This window comes from Drosophila pseudoobscura, chromosome 4 (genome assembly GCF_009870125.1).
Source record: "Drosophila pseudoobscura strain MV-25-SWS-2005 chromosome 4, UCI_Dpse_MV25, whole genome shotgun sequence".
Lineage (NCBI taxonomy): Eukaryota > Metazoa > Arthropoda > Insecta > Diptera > Drosophilidae > Drosophila > Drosophila pseudoobscura.
In genome coordinates, this window is record NC_046681.1 from 8563509 (window position 1) to 8580481 (window position 16973).

Sequence of the window (16973 nt, forward strand, 5' to 3'; positions counted from 1 at the left end):
TTTCAAAATTTTTGTTTAGCTTTAAGGCAATTTTACATGCGGTCCAATAATGGCTTTTAGCCCCTGCCGATTTGTTTATATTAACTTATCTATACCGAACCGATCGGAACCGAAACGAAACGAAACGATTTACCCCGCCGATACCGCCTGGTATCGGCGTACCCGATACGAACCGGCTCGCCGGACGGGACTGCATTTTGTTTACATTCATTTTTGGAACGGGTCTCCCTCCCCGCAGTGGCTCTCGCTCGAGGTCTATTCTATAATGCCACTGGGGCTCTATTCCATCCATCTATTTATTATTCTATGCATACTATCCATTTACCTTAGCCATGCTATTTTATTCCATCTACATATATCCATCTATACGTACTGTCCGACTGTCTGTCTTTCTGACCAAAAAACCTACGTATGTTCATGAATTTTGATTTTTTTTTTCTTCGTTTTTTTCCTTGTTTTGTGTACATGCCCCGTATGCATCTATTTTCACATTCAAGGTGTATTAATTGAGTTTTCTTTTTTGTTTTCTTTCTTTCTTTCATATTCATTTCATGCTTTTATTCACTTTTGATTGGGGGTATTCGAGATACACACATGCATACGCCTATGCGGAGACAGACAGGTTCTTCCATATAAGAAACGGAAGGCATAAATAATTATATAAGCTTTTATGCACATGTTTCTTTATTTGCTTTAGTCCGATGGAGATTCATTGAATCAATCAATCATTCATGAATGTATTTTTCGATTAATTATGAAATGCAGCAGATCATTGGGATTAATGGGATCAATAGTTTCAAGATTAAACTGATAAGACTTTCACTTTTCACTAGTTTACCCTTTTTTTGGAGATTGACATTATTCATCATTTGTAAATTTGTCACCAAATAAAAACAAAATATGATTAAGTATTTTTTACTATAGCTACGAAACTAATATTTTTGAATAAGAATAGATATTTTACTAAAAGCCTCTTTGCCCTTCGTCTTGAATCTCAACTTTATTTATGACTAAAAATTGTATTGTGTGCAAAAAAAAAAACATTATCTTCAACGATTTCTAAAATTATTTGCGTAAATATACAATATACAATGGTTTTGAAATAAAAGAGCTATACCGTGGAATACATTAAAGAAATCATAGACCAGAAAGAACGCTCTACCCCCAAGGGAAGATCGAGGAAGGAAGGCACAAAACGAACGAGTGTAGGAGGAGGTACATTCATATGTTTGCACTATATGAATCACTCTTGAAATGTTTGGGTTCGTTCTGGTGGTGGCAACAGCCAATATAAAGTACAGGCAAAAGCTACTTCAAAGCCAATTTTTCTGAAAGAACGGCGAGAAAACCACGTGTTGTCCAGGTGCTTATGTTGCCGTACTGCTTCGAAATGGTGCGAAGAGTCCAAAAATAATGTAGCTTCCCATACCAATTGCCTTCTGGTTCGGTACGGTCTGGACTTCTGGCCTTCTCCCTCCTCCATCCCCCTAGGTCTTGTCACATGTATTGCTTGAGTGTTTTGTGCTCCCCCCAGCAGACTGGCAAGTGTTTTTACACACGGTACTCAAAGCGTATAGGGGGGGATATTAAAGTCGTGTAGTAACAGGCAGGGAGTGTCGTTTTCTAACCCATAAAGTATAGAATTACTTAATCAAACTAGGAATCCAGACACGCAGCATCATATACAAGTATTATATCTACTTGATGGCAGAATCTGGTGGCAATCGGATCATTATTAAAGCTAGAAGAAGCACAAAATGCCCCCTGTCCCTTGGCTATTTGAACACCTGGCCTTCGAGCATATGTTAGCGGGTATCATAGTGTCGCTACCTGTTTGCCGCGACTTCAAACGCCAGGAATGGTTCGGTTCTTTGTTGTTGTTGCTTTTGTGTGTGTACATTCGGCTAACCAGTTTCATTTTGGCATGTTTATTTAATGACATTTTCATTACATTAATAAATGTCAAATATTTAAATTTTGGCTCACCCAAAAGAGAGCCCACAAAGAGAACAAGCAGACAGGACGCGAGCGGAGACAACGCAAACAAAAGGCAAAGTAAAGTAAAGTCCACAGTGGGACAAAGGTAGTTGGTAAAAAATACTGTAGCCATTGTGGCAGGGAAAACAGGGAAAAACTCTCTTTAGGGCTAGCTCATGTTACCATATCACGAAATCACGATAATTGTATAGTGCCATCCAAGGGTTTCCTTTTCCAAAAAAAGCTCTCACAATTCTCTGGGATGTGTGGGAGTTATTCCGCGCCACACTTGAGGTGTTAAGTTTTTGTCTATCTAACAGATGTTAATTAACAAAAACCTATGCTAACTATGGATTAAAATATAAAGAATAGAATACCGGGTGCGTGGGTGAGGTGCCGGAATTCACTACCAGTTCGGTGCATTCAATCAAAAGATAGAAGATAGAGAAGAAGACATCTGTTTTGGGAACCGTCAGATAGTGAAGGTGAATCTGAAACCGATAAAGAGATGATACATCACAAGATTAGAATAGTAAAAAGAATGCCCCCTAATTGTTTAATATTAAAAGCAATAATTTCAATGGTTTTTTAAAATCAGGTTTTAATTTTAAGAGATATCAAGGGGATGGGTCATAGGCAATATATATTATGAACCCCTGTGCTATTATGTACTATCTGTGGTATGTTAGAAGATTACGAAGAGCAAAATCTTGCCTGCCACAAGACGTTTTTCCTCTTTTAACAAAGAATTGTAGAATCCTTGATCTCATTCCTATATTACACAGTGGAAAAAACCTTCCATAAATTCTGCACTTGAGGAGAAATAACAATTTCCATTCTGTTCAACTGTTCCATATCTTGTGACGGACATTTACTGGCGATGCAATAAATCACAACCATTAAACCCCCGCCAAGCACCTTCTCTAAGTGTATCTGAATCTCGAGAGGATTACGTTTTAACTCCTTGAACTGCTGGATGCTAAACCATAATTCAAAGTTGTTTTTGTTTGGAGAGATCAGAGATTTTTCAATGACTTGTTGTTGTTGTTGTTGCTATTGCATTTGGCAACAAAAATACATTACGACTATGCAAGAGATTGTCTTTGGGAATATCTATCTGCATTTTGCATTGAAACTGAGAGATGATTTGTACCGGGGAGAGATGTGGGGTGGAGGGGGGAGCCGCTTTCTTGTTTTGCGGCGTCTTTTCTGTGCCGCCTCTCTCTCTGTCTCTCTTTTGCGAGAAAACATTATTTTTATTAAGACAATAAACATGAAATGTAATTTCCCTTTCAATGTCGACGTTGCATGGCGTTGGCGCTTGAGTTCTCTGTTTTGGGGAGGTGTGGGGTGTGTTGGGGCAACGTTCAGGTTGGATTGTATTCCTGCGAGGGGGGAACGGAGGATGGACAGAGAGAAAGGCGTCGTCATATTGAATGAAAGAAAGGCTGCTGCCGCTGCTGCCAGTTTTCATTTTTCTGTAGCGTGGGCGGAGCGGGGAGGGGCCGCGGCATTGGCTTCCTTCCCCTTCGTCCTCTCCCGTCCTGATTGCACATTGTCTGGGGCCATTGCGATTGCAGCAGCACCAGCAGAAGCACCAGCAGCAGCACAACTCTCTTGTCTTTTTTGTCTCTCTCTCTCTCTCGCTCTCGCCATCGCCCTTTTAATGCCTGCGGCACATTTTGTACTGTTATCCTCCTCTCCTCTCCTCCACTTCTCTTCTCTGGTTATTCTTGTTCTTCTTCAATATAGAGGTTGCCTTGTGTTTCCGGTACGTACCAGATAATGGTTGTTTTTAAACAGGGCCAAACACCTGGGGTCAAAATGTTAGCATTTATGTATATATTTATGTTTTAGTTTTATATGTATTACAAAATTTAACAGTGATATAGGGCTAGAAAATGGGCTAGCGTCCTTTCTTTTTTTTTTATATATTATAATATAGTATATTTATAACTCTGATAATTATCGATTATAATCATTCCCTATTGGTCCAGTAATATTAAATAAATGATCCTAGGCTGAAAATTTCTTCATAAAAGTTGAATTTTACTGCGTCAACAAATTTGTGAATTTTAGGGATTAAACACGTTTCAGGCCAAGATTTATTTTCACTCAAAATCATTCTGGTTTATTAGGAATTTTCGTTTTAATATTCCAATCTTTCGTTTTGATTTATAGATATATTTTGTGTGTGTGTGTGCTTGGACATAAATCTGTACACAATTCGTTAAGCAAAACTGGTTTTGCCATTCATTGAGTTCGAATTGCAAATGCCCAATTCAAAAATGCACTAAAATGTGACCTACAGACTGTTTTAATCACCAAACGGCACTAAAGTCTATGGTAGACTCATAAAATAGCCATTAAACACAACAGTGTTAAACATTAAACATGTGCAGTGTAGATTAAAGGCAATTATTTGCGGCTATATTTGGTCTGGGTCAAGTTTTGAGTTTAGACAATTTGTGTCTGTAATTTTTGTATTTGTATATATTATAGAGCTTTGTAAGTCCTATTCTATTGCCCGCCACTGTAACAAGTCTGTGCATATGCGTTTGTGCGCCTTTTACTGCCGTTGCATTTCCATTCCCGTGCCCATTCCCATTCCCATTCCCTTCCATGCTAATTTACTGTAATCGGAATGAGTGGGAGTGGGAAAGGACCAGCAGGAAGGAGACAGCAAGAAGACAGCAAAAGCAAGAAGAATACAAAGAAAAAGATGGTACCGTACCGCATTTCAAAGCAAAAACAAAGTCGTATTTTAACGCTTTTATCTACTAGAATATATCCCCCCGCATCTCCGCATCCCAGCATCCCCTCTCCACCTCTGGCTGTGCTCTAGCATTGCTCTTTTATTAGCGAGCACCTGATAAAAGCCACCATCGAGAGAGTTCACACATTCTAAAGACCTTTTCATAAAGATATGTATGTATGTACATGCGAGTAGATCTGTACGGTTGTCTGTTTATAGGTTCTTTTGAATATTTGCTCTGCCTTTGTTATACTGCAAGAGCATTAAATTTAAAAATAAATATAAATAAATGTGCTGGTGTTGTTTTTTTTTTTGTTTAAAGAACAATACAAATATACACACTCGTACATACATATATAGACATATGTGTGTATGTATTTTCATTGCTCTTATTGTCACACTCTCTCGCACTCTTTTCTTGGCGGACACACTCTCTCGCACTCTCTTCTTTGCGGACACACTCGCACTCTTTTCTTGGCGGACAAAGAAGAGAGCGCTTCATTGCGGACACTCTCTTGTCCTATCGGCACTTGTCTTGGGCTTCATCTCTCACTGTCTCTCTCTCTCTCTCCCTCCCTCTCTCTGTCTGTGTGTGTCACCTACGAGTTTGAAATGTCAGGTTTTATCTTTTGTACCCTTAGCAGGGGGTATTACTATTTTGGAACATCCAAAATGAGGTATCCAAGGTATAGCCAGGGGATATATCTGTCTACTGATCTTTAGCTTTGCTTTTTTTTTTTATATGTATTTTTTATTGCGTTTTGCACTTGGACAGATCTGCCTGTGGCCCACTGTGCAGTCAATGGCATTTATAAGTATCTGTATATATTTGTATTTTTTTTTATGTCTGACTGTCTGCCAGAAAAAAGCACTCCCACAGTTTTTGTTGTGTGTTTGGCTTTTCATCGACAGCAAACGGCAGCAACAAAAAGCCATGCCAAAAAAAAGTCGCCAACGTCACCAAGAAAATGCCAGCCTGTGTGCTTGTCCCTCCCCCCTACCCCCCATCCCCACCGCCCCACTGCGCACCTCTGTCCAACCCTTTGCTGGCCTGGCCCAATCAATCAGCAGACCAGACCAGACCCCATGCGGCCCGCGGCCCCTGGCCAGACCAGAGACCCCGGAATTTTCCCTCCGTTTTCCATTTCTTGGTTCGTTTTGGCTCAAAATATTTTCATTCTGACTGACTGGCTGTCTGTCTGGGAATTTTTCAATTGTGACCGCAAAGAGGACGCAAAATTGAGGAAAATTTACGGACAAAGGAAATGCAGGTGCGATACGATGAATGCGAACTCCTGGGCAGACTTGAACTCCGTAATTTGCATCCATGGAACACGAATCAATTTCACCCCCCACTGCACTGGAGGTCAGAGACCATTTTGGGCATAGGGTAGTGTTTAAATTATGAAGATCTTCCACTGATTATCTCTAATGTCCCTATTATCATGAAACAACTTTTTTGAACGTTTTCATTCAATATTTATAATATTCTTATAGTTTTTCTTTATTTAATTATTCTTTTAAATACCTTTCATTCAGTTTTCTTTCTTTGATATATTGTAATATCATTATTTTCTTTTATTCTTATATTGCTTTCTTTGTGCGCGTTCTTTGTACCTGCCTTTGTTTTACGATTTAATATCGGAATTATTGTGCAAATAAACAGCATTATTGATAAGTCAAGGGCCTGGACGGGGCTGCCTTATCGCTTTGCTTTTTGTTTGCCTTCGATTCGGTTTGTTCTGTGGGCTCCGAACAACAATTAAATAATTGCTCTTTGGTTTCAAAGTTCAAAAGTACAGATACAGTGTGCAAGCACAGTGATGACTCAATGTGGAGAACCGCTGCAAGCGAAATGCGTTAATTTTCGAAAACAATTGAGCACTAATCAATTATCAATTAAATGGCGGCGAGCGGCCACATGGGTAGCATTTACTGTAAAAATGTGTATTTTTTTACAAGCACAATAAATACATAAATAAATAAATTGGCAACAGACACAGGCACGCACGAGTTTTCCTTTTTCTTTGCATCAATTTGCGTTTCGTTTCCAATTGTGCCAAAGCCAATAATAATTGACATAAATGGCGCGGACAGAGGGCGGCGAATGGGGGATCCATCCCACAGAAGGGGGGGCAGAAATGAAAGCAAGGCACAGCCACATAAATGGAGAAATATTCAACGAAAACGCTGACACAACCCCACAAATTTATTGATCAATTCTGATGGCTTCTCTGACGTACACAGAACAATGATCGGTCAAGCAAACAGCGGCTGATAAACTGTAGACAATACAGTGGTCGCTCGAAAAGAGGGAATACACAGAAATTCTTTATTCCTTATTCCTCAATGAAATTCGCTTGTTTTTGCGAGTTCTTTGAGTTTTTATCACTCTCTGTGTTCATTCTTGAAAGCAGTTTAAACATTTAACATTTATCTGTGGCTAGCTTTTTATACTCGTTCTTGATTGGAAAAAGGTTGAACTGTTTTTCATCGTTGAACGTTAAACTCTCTTGGTCGTGCTCTCATCTACTTGAAAGCTGTTGTATTGGTTGGAGCATTGTAAATTTACGATCCGCTTAACAGCCTGATTCATTCCATTCCTTTGTACGAGCGTCATTCAAGGTAACCGCTTGAGGGGCATTTTGCCACTCACTTGAAATGCAACAGCTCTGCATGCTGTCTCGCTCACTTCCTAACACAAATCCCCAATTAGCTCTCTGGAGGACATGTCTCCTTGAGACACATAATACGGGTGGCATGGGAGTAGCAGTTATCCTTCACTCGGAGACGCATAAACGTTGTACAGCAGCGGTGGTGTGTGTCAGGCACATGACATGTATTTTTTTTTTGTATCTTTTGCTTTGGCGAAAAATAAATCTCGGGATTGACTCTCAATGGAAAACAACTATAGTTTATAGACTTAAATACTTAATTTTATTTAACCAACTCGAAGAATGAGAACTTCTGGATTGTAGCAACCACTGTAACCGTGCCTAGTATATACAAAAAAAAAGAAACCCGATGTTCTATTCTGTTCCATTGATTGTGTTTCAGTGTGTTACCCGTTCCGGGTTCGTTTTTGCCTTTTCTCGTTTGTTTCGTTTCCATGGCCATTAGAAACCGACCACTAGAGAGGCTGAAATTAAATTTAGACCATGTTTATTTCGTTTAATTAGACACAACAACTGCAAGCAAATAAAATATTTATGTACCGACACAAGGCGAAAGGCAGGCGGGCATAGACAAATAGTACTACAAGTATTCGTATTCCTATTCCTATTCTGTTATTTCTACATGGTACTTGAAAACGTTAAACAAGTGTTTTGTTAATGTTTGTTGTTTGCTTTAAGTACTTCAAATGTGCATTGATTTGGTCCGAAATTCAACGAAAAGAACGCAGCAATTAAGACGGCTAAAGAATACTTGAATCGTTTAAGAAATCTCATAGGCTGGAGAAGCAGCCAGCTGTAGTTAGTATTACACATATAACAAAATATATTGCCAAATCGTACAAACGTAAAAGACAGAAATAAATAAAAAAAAAAACAAGAGAAAAAGAAATAAATAAATAAATAAGAGAAAAAGAAATAAATAAATAAATACGAGAAAAAGAAATAAATAAATAAGAATAAAATAATAAATAAGAGAAAAAAAAAATAAAAAAACAACAAAAAATAAAAATTAAATAAAGAAAAAGAAACAAATTATAGTAATAAAACAAAACTATTTAAAAAACAGGGATTCAAAATAATTAAAATTCAGAGATACAAAAAAAAGTGTATAAATAAAATATACAGAAATAAAAATATAAACGAGGGGGAACGTTGTGAGTTGCTACGGACACCGCAACTCTACAGTTATACCCGATACTAAGTCAGTATGGCTCTCCTCCGGCAGATGGCGCTCATATTAAGCGACACGACAAAGAGTGTGTGCGAGAGAGACAAAAAATCAGTCTGAGCGTGACGTCGGGCGCTGCATAGCCAGTGAAAATTGGTTTGTTCCTTTTGGCTATAAAAATGACCTGATCTGATCCAAATTCAGCAACCGGATAGATATGGTCATTCTCTATGATTCTGCGTTTTTAGTTTTCTCAAATCTGCAATATTGTGGATGGCACAGATTTTCGTCCTTTGTGGGGGCGGATGGGGGTGGGGCGAAATTCTGAGATATACGTTTTATAGTGACATCTTAAAGGAGTGTGTGTACGAAATTTGGTTACTCTAGCCTTAATAGTCTCTGAGATTTGTGGTTGCCCCAGATTTTCGTCCTTTGCGGGGGCGGAAGGGGGTGTGGAGAAATTTGGACACGAAACGGTCAAGGTCCGATATCACAGGAGTGTGGATACCAAATTTGGTTGCTCTAGCTCTTATGGGTTCTGAGATCCTTGAACTCATATTTTGGAATTGGCAAAACCGACCATGAAACCTGTGTGTTAGAGTGAGACAGAGCGAGAAAGAGTGAAATTGTTTTCTTGATGCTGGCTATAATAATAATACGATCCAGTTCAGATTCTGCAGTCTAAAAGATATGGTAATTCTCTACGATTCTGCGTTTTTAGTTTTCTCGTATCGTCAAAATTGTGGATGCCACAGATTTTCGCCCTTTGTGGGGGCGGAAGTGGGCGGGGCAAAGTCTTGAAATATTTTTGGAGCAGTGACATATCACAGAAGTCTGGATCCAAAACATTGTTGCTCTAGCTCTTATAGTCTTTGAGCATTAGGCGCTGAAGGGGACGGACAGACGGACAGACGGACGGACGGACAGACGGACAGACGGACGGACGGACAGACGGACAGACAGACATGGCTCAATCGACTCGGCTATTGATGCTGATCAAGAATAAATATACTTTATGGGGTCGGAAACGATTCCTTCTGGACGTTACACACATCTACTTTCACCACAAATCTAATATACCCCAATACTCATTTTGAGTATCGGGTATAAAAATACAAAAGATAGTCAAAAATAAATTAAATACAAAAAAAAAGTAAGTAAAAAAATTGTTAAAAAATAAATTAAATACAAAAAAAAGAAACAGCAAGCAAAAAAATGGGTTAAAAATAAAATAATTAAATTAAAAATAAAATTAAGCCTTCTATAGTGCCTCTGAGTCATTTTTACCCAAAAATGGAAGGACCTTTGGTACTCTTCCTGCCACGCATACAAGACACCCATGTGTGCTCTACGCAGACAATCCCACAGCAACAAACAAACAAAAAGAAAAAGATAAATGAATGGAACAGTAGAACGGAGAACAGAGAGCGGAGAGCGGAGAATGCAAAGTACAAAATCCATTTTTCAAGTTCCTGGCTGCCTCGTATGCCAACTATTTAATCCCATGTATTATCCATCTGTCTTGTTTCCGGCCATTAAGGGTATTCCAGGCTAAGCTGCTGTCACGTTTCGATGAATCATTAACTATCGATAGTAGCTGCGGCGGCATCCCTGCCACCAATTTATTTGCTGTAAAAGTTTACGGTAACTGTTGTTGTTGCTATTGCCTGCTTGTTTCTTCCTTCCGCTGCTTTCCGTTCTGCTGCCACACATCTTCTTCCTGTACAGCGGCAGCGGCAGTGGCAGCGGCAGTGGCGGTGGCGGCGGACATGTTTGTTTGTTTTGAGGTTAAACTGCACAACTTTGTCAGAGATATGGTAGTGCTTAGTAGTGGGGGGCATGGGGATGCTGTCGAGTACACACACACACACACATGTGTGCACTACTATTATCGCACGGGTAGTTCGGGCCAGACCAGAGCGCGCCTCGTCATTTTCATATTCATTTTGGCTGGCTTTTGCTAATTTTAAAATAGACGAAACAATTTTTGTATTTTAATTTACAGCAACCCATACCCATACAGACCCCCGCCGCACACGCACGCATAGACCAGACCAGACATGGCCAAAAATACGAAACTTAGGGAGCCGAATATTTTGATACCCTTTGCAGAAAAGAAAAATTAATTATTTTAGTTGTAAAAAAAACTAAAAAAAAATAGAAAAATAAAATATTACTAAAAATAGAAAAATCGACAAAAATATGAAAATTAGGAAAATATAGCAAATTAAAATTAAAGAATAAAACACTATAATAATAAGATTAAAAATAAATTTTAAAAATGGAAAACAAAAAAAATATATATTAAAATAAATATTAATTTTTAAACGAAAATAATAAAATAAATAAAAACAAAAAAATAAAAAAACTTTACAAAAAACTATAAATAAAAACTTTAAATTCATTCATTAAATAAAAACATTAATCAGTTAAATTGAAAAAATATATACATATAATCTAGGCAAAGTATTTTTAAACAAAAAACTAGTTCCCAACGGCTCAGACATTTATGAATATATAGACTCTTTGATCAAGAATATACCTACATACATATTTATGTGGTGTTGTATGGAGATGCAATCTCTATGCCAACAACTGTTCAAAATCGTAATACCTCCTCCGGCCAAGGGTATACATATACTCGTACAAAAGCACAGACACACGCGAGACACATGACTCGATGCCATCTCGCTGACGTCTCTCCTTCCGCTCTAGCAATCTGCTTTGCCCTGCCCTGCCCCCCCGCGGCTCCCCCACTGCCACCGCCTTTGTTGTGTTTGCTTTTCGTCGCGTAACTCGGCTGCGTATTTAAATATTTATTTATAAATCTCGGGTCTGATTATGATAAGGATGATAATGATAATCACAATAATGGTTAGTTGGCGCTTTTTAAAAATGTGACACACCGTCGTCGCCCCACACCACCCTACAAAGCAGCAGCCCCCTCTCGCCCCTTATTCGTATCAACTTTGCTTTGTTCCCTGTGTGCAAAGGTATATACAGATATATCTGTATCTGTATGTGTTAATGTATCTATAGCTGTGTGTGTGTATGTGCGCTTGGGTTGTTTGTCAAGTTTAGCGCTTCTTTGCATCTAATTGCCTTTTCGCATGCAATTTATTTAATGAACTCTCTTTGTTTTTCCCTTCTGTTGTTGTTTCGTGCGTTTGCCTTGGCGTTCACTGACCCATCGATTCCGATCGATACATTTCCATTGCGATCCGGTCTGTCGATCGTTTGTTGCCTTCCAATTGAATCAATCAGTCAGTCACTTGAGAAGTGCAGGAACAACACACATCTTGAACATTTCCCAACAAACTGTGTATTATGTAATTAGACAATTCTTTATGGGGTCTGTACTGTACGGGTTGGGTAAATAAAGGGTAAATTGGAAAATGCTATTGCGAAAATCCCACAATTATTCAATTAGTTGAAAAAAATAAATTGTTTTAAATGGTAGGAGATTGTTTGATATTTGATTGATATTATTTTTAATTAATTTATTAATTTATAAAAAAATCAAAGAAATAAATGAATAAAAAAAAGAAACTATGTATTTAAAGGGAGATCTGAACTTTACCAAATAGAGAGGGTTTTATAAAACGTTTTGTTTTAAATATCATAAAGATTTTGCCCTGTTTTGTGGAGGAGCATAATTTCCTTTTCATTCTTCAAATATCAGCATGAAAATCCATTATTTATTGATAAGATATCATGAAATACAAGTAACATATCTATCGCAGTTTTTCAATGACTCTCAACTCTTTCCTTTGTAATTCTTCCATTAAAATGATGGCGATTAATGGTGTGAATAAATGTAGTATGATCAGCATGAAAACCAAGAAAACGAAGTAAACAAAATTAAGGGTTATTCAGCGTATTTGTAGCCCACTTTTGAGAGTGAACAAAAAATCAAGTATACGACCCCCTCTGGGGGTTTTTTTCCCTGAAGAACAACAGTTTTGGAACGCTAAGGGGATCTACTATTAATGGGAAATATATCGAAATATTTCATTTGGCAGTTTTTGTTGCGACTCTTAAAGCCACCCATTTCCCCTTCTCATAATTATCCATTACTAATAGGGGGCAAAACTTTCGGAGGAAACTTTCGAAATCTGATTCCTATAAAGTTTGAAAAATGTTTCGCCCGGGGCTTCCCAAAGAGTTTTCCCTGTCCATGCTGTTGCTGGGAAAGCTTAACTTAATAATACCAATATACACACACACACACACACACACACACACAGGTACCCGCAACAGTTATGGCCTGGTGTTAATTAATTTTTAATTTAATTTTTTTTTTTTTATATTTAGCCTGTTTTGCAGCCCCTTGCGGCTTTTGTGTTGTGCAGTGTAATTCGCGCACTTTGGCATTCTTTTTCGCGGCTTTTTGCAAATTCTGTGTGTAAATTTTAATTTAATTGCTTTTGGCCATAAGAGCAACAGCAGAGAGCAACAGCAGACAGCCACAGCGATTCTAAGCAAATCCAAACACAAAGTATTACAACAAAAGATACAGATATACAGGGCGGCCATTTGTTCGACTTTGTATTGCCCTGTTTTTCGCCAGAGCACAGCCCCACTAAAATGAGTTCATTAAAAACCAATAAAAACCCGATGCATGATTGGTGGAAAATAAAAGACTTACGACTAGGGGATACCTGCGTACCTACAAAAAATGTGCATGTATCGCCATAACCTTAATGGAGCGCTGTCCAGCGACACACGACACGACATGTCTGTTGTTTTTGCCATGCTCGGGCATTCTCTTTTGTAGCATTCGCTTGTGCGTGTCGAGCATTAATGTGAGGCATCAAGAAGGAAAGCCGGAACGTGCCCGTATCTACATCTTTTGCGAAATAGAGGAAAATTAAAACATATTTTTTGGTTAGAAATATAAAAGACTTTTCTTATGATCCTGATCAACCTTCTACTCAACCCAGCGTACAAGCGGGTCTATGCAGAAAGATGTACAAATGCAATATTTGTTTCAGACATTCTTACACACTTTCGAAGAAAGACATGCACATGCATGTTCGATTGTGGGCCTGCTAATTTGTACGCACATGAAGGAACGGAACGGAACGGAACGGCGGGCACAGGCAGAGACGGAGACAGAGACAGAGACAAATACCTATAACAATATGTCACAATCTATGGGGATGATGTAGAGCGCCAGAGGTTTATAGACTACAGGCAGTCCCATAAATTTGATTAAATAAAGTTTTAGTTTTTGCGCTTTTTGACGGTGCTTTCTCTCTCGCCACAGTCTCTGTGTGTGTGTGTGTGTGTGTGGACTCTGTCTCTTGTGTTCTCTGGCGCGCCCCGCATTCATTCGTTTTGTTCGTCTTTCTATTTGGCACAAGGAATGCGACAAAAACTATGTTAGATGAACAAGCAATAAACCATAAATTTCTTGTCAGTCCTACAACAACGCCTGAAAAAGCACAGCAACAACATGCATGGCGGTTAAACGTTTAGGGTTTGCCTCTCTTGGCCGAAAGAATCTGTAAAAAGTAGAGAGGTAGAGAGAAAGAGAGGTGAAGCACAAGCGAAAAAGGAGGAAAGGAAATTCTAAGGTGTGTTTATTTATTCCCCAGGGCTGGACATAGCCCATGTAAATGCTGTAGTATTTGGTTTTTTTTTTGTAAGTATTTTCTTCGGTTCGTAACTCTCGACGAACCATCTTTAATTTACTCACTCACGTAAGTGAGTAACTTTCTTAAAAAAGTAAATAAATTACAGAAATTTATAAATTAAAAAAATATATTAAATAATAAAAATATTAATTTTAAAAATAGATAAATTTAGAAAATTAATCAATTTACAAAATAAATAAATTTAAATAAATACATAAGAAAATAAAAAAGTAAAAAAATATAAATTAAATACTGAAATTAAATCTAAAAAAAAGGAATGTTAAAATGTTCACCTAAAAATGTCATGATTTAAACTAAATGTATGAGTAAATTTAATATCATACTGATATTTTAATTGGAATAATTTAATATTAAAAAGTTTCTTCATAACCTCAATCTTTGGTGTGTTTGAGACAGACAAGTCCCACTGTACTACGTGTAAATACAAGTGTACATATGTACATCGTATGATTGCATCTTTTAGGTAATAGCACATTTCATCTTTTGGAATGTGAAAGCTTAAAGAGACAGTTACAGTTTGGGCCCTGTCGGAAGCCCTGGCACCTACCTGTACGTGCTTGTGTGTGTGTGTGTGTGTGTGCGTGACAGTGTTGTATAAATTTGTAATATTTCTTAGCTGTGTCCCCCGCTGCCCGCCCGTCTGCCGTGTGCAATATGCTTCCCTGTGCTGGCATTTTTCTCCTGTACACTGTCTTCTGCTTCTCTCTTTTACTCTCTCTCTCTCTCTGTGAGTGCTGTCCAAAGTGACAAAAGCATTTTCGGCGAGCATTGGGTGGCTAAATGCGATGGGTGCGGAGAGGGGGGCTTACACTTGGCGGGGTAAGTGCGGTACCGCGACTCGTGCATGTAACATTCATGGTGTACCCTCGAGGAGAGGGTTTCGCTCTGCAGACGAAGATTCGGATGGCAACGATAAGCCCGAGATGAAATTGGCAATCCATAAGAACAAAATCTATCCTAGGGTATGTCAAATAGGAAAAATGTTGCGTGGAAAGAGAATTTTCTAGCCTAAAATTGTTTAGAAATTATAATCCATACGATCCCTGGTTTGAATCTGAATTCATGTGGGTTCAATCTTGGATTATTGGATCTGTACAGGGTATCAATTACTTCGAACCCCAAGGGCTAGCCTTTCCACAATAAATTGTTGGTGTTCTGCAGATGTGTCTGTGTGTGTCTTTGTGTGTGTTTGTGAGTGCGGAAAAATCTACATTTCTTTGCGCTTAATTTTTCCACAGACAGAACAAAAGGCGTGTAGCCAGGCAGCCGTGCAGGCAGGAAGAAAAAAGGGAGGAGAAAATGTCAGCAGATGGCGAAAAGAGACGTAAACACACTCGTAATTGAACTACAGTTATGTGCAGTACGAGTGTATGTATGTACAGGGTAACAGGCTGACTGACTGACGGACTGACTGACTGACTGACGGATGTGTGTGTGACGTGTGTGCCCGAACGGTGTACGGCGGGGGGAAAGGAGAAACGTGCGTTGACATGTCGGCGCGATAAGGATAAAGAAATTGTCCGTTTGGATGACTCGTTTAATCAGCTGATAAGATTGTGTGTTTATTCTTTCGCGCGTTTTGTAAAACATCCGCTAACAAAACATACTCTTACATACAACAATTACACAAATATTTATGGGCCATTTCGGGATTGTGTTATCATCCCCCCACATACAGACACACACACTCGACGATAACAACTCTGCTGTCGGGCTTGTGTTGCCAGCAAAATCCAACAAGTTAATGGCCCAAGGTTTGCATCATGGCCAGGTCTTTGGGGGTGGTAACGGGCGGGATTATGCAGTTCAAACCGGTCCCATCATTGACGTCATTGTTGAGGGGGTTTCTTTTGGCCTGGCCAAACGATGATGCAGTTGCTACCAGACAGCCATTGACGTCATCGTTACGGTTATCAATGTAGAACAACGTTTGATCAAAAGCTGAAATTGAAAAAATACTACCGTAACAGCGTGTGACCTGAACTTATTTTTACGGGAAAATCCAAGAGCTGAAGCGGTTAGACCTTGAAAAAATTATGATTTAAAGTACTTTGCGGAAGAACCCATTAAAGAATTCAGCAAAAAAACAAATTCTTGAAATTTATTCATTTTCAGACTAATTAACTTACTATTTAATGGCTATAAAATATACATTTTCAAAGAGGAAGAAATTCTGTTACTTGGGGTTAGTTCAATTATCTTTTGGATTATCCATCAATTGCCTGTGTCATGCCCTAACAATGTATTTGTTTTGGGTTTCTTGGGGCTGAACTTGGGTATACTTGTTCGCAGCGCCCAAAAGAAACAGTAGTGTTGTTAAGTTTTTATTAATATTGGAAGTTTATCAAAGTATCAAATAGTAAACCCCATTTTCATCTTCTATCTCTATACTCATACGCCAAATGTTTCAGTAGAATTCCCAGAATTTGTGGACACAACTTTCCCACACTATAAATCTGTTTCTCAACACATAACGATTATAGATACAGATTTATTCTCGAAGAAAAGCAAATGTGACTCTCTTGATCTTTATCTCTATTTCTACAACTTCACTCTCTTTCTCTGCACACAACCATTATATCTTTCTCTGTCTCAATCTTTCCACCACCAAAAACTATCGATTAAGTTACGGTAAATCACTCAGAGTGTAGCCCCAGCCAATGCCCATTTATCGATACATAAATTAATGTTAATTTCCAGCATTTACCTAAACAAATCTTCTCGGTTATAATTCTATT

General features: G+C 38.5%; 1 protein-coding gene across 4 annotated transcripts in view; it reads left to right on the forward strand.

The window, feature by feature from the left end:
• The window catches only part of Bsg (immunoglobulin domain-containing protein Bsg), a 35407-nt gene that overhangs the window by 7277 nt on the left and 11157 nt on the right, over window positions 1–16973 (forward strand). The gene's annotated exons all lie outside the window — the stretch shown is intronic.